Below are 4,178 nucleotides of genomic sequence, written 5' to 3'. Positions count from 1 at the left end.
TAGAGCCCTGGGACCCAGTGAGTATATGAAGAGTCGGAGGGGAGGTTTCAGAGCACAGCAAACAAACCTGCTTCCTCCTGATCCCATCACCACTGCACACCATGCCTCAGGAAATATCACAGTCACGGGGGAGCCCCAGTCCTCCAAGCTTCTCAGAAGCAATGGGCTTCCTACCCCTGCGGGCTGGGTACTGTAAGCCCCCAGGCAAATGTATTTTTCAGAAAGTTCATCACGTCTCTAAACTCCGTGGTGAAAGAAAGTATTCAGAGATGCTGTGAGGTGAAAAGAACTGGACTGGGCCCCAGAAAACCCAAGCTCTGATTGAATCTGCAGCTTTCCTCTGTGAAATGCAGGGGGCTCCTTAGCCCCCAGATTGACACAGTCATAGTGAAATGCTCAAACCTACATGGGTGGGAGTTTCTCCACTTCTGTTTGGAAATGAACTCAGGCCACAGCTGGGTTAGCTGTGACGTGTCCTTGGTGAGAGAGGTACCCTGCGCCTTCCCCAAAACAAACTACATATCAACCAGCAGTGACGCTTAGGAAACACAAAGCTCTCCTCTCCTTTAAATACTCACCACCAACTTGAATACAGGGAATCTATTTGTTTGACATTTACTGCACATCTACTACGTGCCAGGTGTTGGAAATACAGAGTTAAGAGAAATACTATAGCAGGACTTTCCTGGTGGTCCAGTAGTTAAGAATCCACCTGCAATGCAGGGGATGTGAGTTCAATTCCTGGTCAGGGAACTAAGATCCCACATGCCAAGGCAAGATCTTATCTATGACACAACTAACACCCAATGCGACCAAATAAATATTTTTTAAAAAGAGGAAGAACAAAATCAGAATTGAAAGAGACAAGTGTACCTCAGTGTTCATCTCAGCACTGTTTACAATAGGTAGGACATGGAAGCAACCTAGATGTCCATTGGCAGACAAATGGATAAGAAAGTTGTGGTACATATACACAACGGAGTATTACTCAGCCATTAAAAAGAATGCATTTGAATCAGTTCTAATGAAGTGGATGAAACCAGAGCCTATTATACAGAGTGAAGTAAGTCAGAAAGAAAAACACCAATACAGTATAATAATGCATATATACGGAATTTAGAAAGATGGTAACAATGACCCTATACACGAGACAGCAAAAGAGACACAGATATAAAGAACAGACTTTTGAACTCTGTGGGAGAAGGTGAGGGTGGGATGATTTGAGAGAATAGCATTGAAACATGAATATTACCATATATGAAATAGATGACCGGTCCAAGTTCGATGCATAAAACAGGGCATTCAAAGTTGGTGCACTGGGACAGCCCAGAGGGATGGGATGGGGAGAGAGGTGGGAGGGGGGTTCGGGATGAGGGACACATGTACACCCATGGCTGATTCATGTGAATATATAGCAAAACCCACCACAATACTGTAAAGTAATTATCCTCCAATTAAAATTATTTAAAAAAATTTTTTACGAGGAAGAACAAAAGAAATACTATAGCCATATTTGTATAGAATACAACCTGAGCCCTGGCCCAAGGGCAGGGAGGGAGGTGGGACTGGCCAGGCTAGCAGCTGGCATGTTGGCAGCTGTGCGTGGACTTGGTGGCCACAGCTCCTGCTGCCAGGACCATCCCATCCCCATGGGCCAGCAGAGAGCCACAGCTCGGGGCCAGCCTGGGTCCCAGCCAACGCGAACACATTTGGAACATGGGTTTGGTGTTCATTAGAATTTTTTGTGTGTGGGAGAGGGTGGTCTCCACGTCCTTCTGTTCTGCCATCTTGATTCCTCCTCCCAAAATTTTTTCAAAGTATTTATTTATTTTTGGCTGGGTTGCATCATGGTTTCAGCATACGGGCTCTCTGTCATGGCACAAAGGTTTCTCTCTAGTTGTGGCGCCAGGGTTCCAGAGCACGTGGGCTCAGCAGCCGGAGCGAGAGAGCTTAGTTACCCAAAGCCTGTGGGATCTTAGTTCCCCAACCAGGGATCAAACCTGTGTCCCACTGCACTGGAAGGCCGATTCTTAACCACTGGACCACCAGGAAAGTCCCTAGACTTCAGGTTTTGTGTTTTTTTTTAAGTCATTCCTTTTTATTTCTTTTATCCCTAGCATTTTTGAAAAGTTGAAAAAATAGTACAATCGACATATACTCCTCATTTAGATATGACAATTGGTAATTTCTTTCAGATATCATGACACTGATATCAGATATCATAATTCAGGTATCTTGAAGCACTGACATTGCTTCAGTATCAGACTTTTTAAAACCATAAATACATCTTATTAATAAAGGGAACGGGTAAGACTAAAATCAATTTTTATGTGTAACAAAAGAAAAAATGTACGTAAGTGGGGTATCACTCTGCAAGCAGTTACCTACTAAAAAGCAATTTAATTCATTACAAAGGGAAGCCTATGGGACAGTGGATTTGCAGCAAACACTGTTCAAATAAATGGATAACCGTGTAATTTTTAAAAATTTTTATTGGAGTATAGTTGCTTTACAATGTTGTGCTATACAGAAAAGTGAATCAGTATACACACACACACACACACACACACACACTGTGTTGTGCTTAGTCGCTCAGTTGTGTCCAACTCTCTGTGACCCCGTGGACTGTAGCCCAAGAGGCTCCTCTGTCCATGGGGATTCTCCAGGCAAGAATACCACAGTGAGTTGCCATGCCCTCCTCCAGAGGATCTTCCTGACGCAGGGATCAAACTCAGGTCTCCCACATTACAGGTGGATTCTTTACCATCTGAGCCACCAGAGAAGCCTAAGAATACTGGAGTGGGCAGCCTGTCCCTTTTCCAGGGGATCTTCCTGACCCAGGAATCAAACCGAGGTCTCCTGCTTTGCAGGCAGATTCTTTACCAGCTGAGCTATATATATGCTTCCCTGGTGTGTATATATATATATGTGCGTGCGTGCGTGCGTGCGTGCGTGCGTGCGTGCGTATATCCCCCCTCTTTTTTAGATTTCCTTCCCATTTAGGTCACCAGGGCGCACTAAGCAGAGTTCCCTGTGCTGTAAAGTAGGTTCTCAACAGTTAACTAGTTTATACACAGTAGGTGGGCTGCGGTCCACGGGGTCGCGAAGAGTCGGATGTGACTGAGTGACTTCCCTTTCACTTTTCACTTTCATGCATTGGAGAAGGAAATGGCAACCCACTCCAGTGTTCTTGCCTGGAGAATCCCAGGGACGGGGGAGCCTGGTGGGCTGCCGTCTATGGGGTCACACAGAGTCGGACACGACTGAAGTGACTTGGCGGCAGCAGCAGCAGCAGTGTGCACATGTCAGTCTTAAATCTCCCCATTCATCCCACTTCCCCCCTCTCCCCTTAGCATCCATTTGTGTCTGTGTACCACAACTTTACCCTCTACATCTGTGTCTTGTTCCAATTTTGTATATGTGCTGCAAAGCGAGCACCCATGCAAGGATTCTTAATCATTTGTCTATTGTGGGGACCCCTCCTGGAGAAACAAAATTCGCAGACAACTCTAAAATCTCATTTCAAGCAAGGGTTTCATTCTTCTTCATGAGCAAACCTTTAACCAGAACCGGCAGCAAACCGATGAGTCAATGTAAGTGGGTAAGGACAGTGCCAGTACAGTACATGAACACGTGCCAGCTGGGCAGGGCATTGGGTGAGCCTGTGGGGCTGGGGCACCACTGCCCACTCCCAGCCTGGGAAATCCTGGCAGGCCCCGGCACAGCATCCCCAGGAAAGGCCAGCACTGGGAGAGAAGGTCTCTCTCTTTCCTCTTTCTCAGGAGAGACAAATCAACAAGGAGCCCAAAGCAGGGAGCCGGGAGGGTGGCTCTGATCGCCCGCCCACCAGATCATCAGTTTCAACTGACCGAGAGTTGCCTCTATTTGTCATGTAAATATTTGCCCTAAAATCAACTGCCAATCACAGTTTCATAATACACAGGGGTATCCCAATTATCCAAGGGCTCTGATGAAATTCTCAACGTAAGTTTAAATTCACTTCCTTTAAAAAAAAAAAAAAAAAGGGACTTCCCTGGCTGTCCAGGGGTTGAGACTCCACGTTTCCAAGACAGGGGGCACAAGTTCAATCCCTGGTCAGGGAGCTTAAGATTCCACATGCTGCACAGTGTGGCCAACAAAATAAAAATAAAAATTTAAAAAGCTAGTGGTATGTCTTA

The sequence above is a fragment of the Capra hircus genome, chromosome 23 (assembly GCF_001704415.2).
Source record: "Capra hircus breed San Clemente chromosome 23, ASM170441v1, whole genome shotgun sequence".
Taxonomy (NCBI): Eukaryota; Metazoa; Chordata; class Mammalia; order Artiodactyla; family Bovidae; genus Capra; species Capra hircus.
This window is presented reverse-complemented; position numbering follows the sequence as displayed.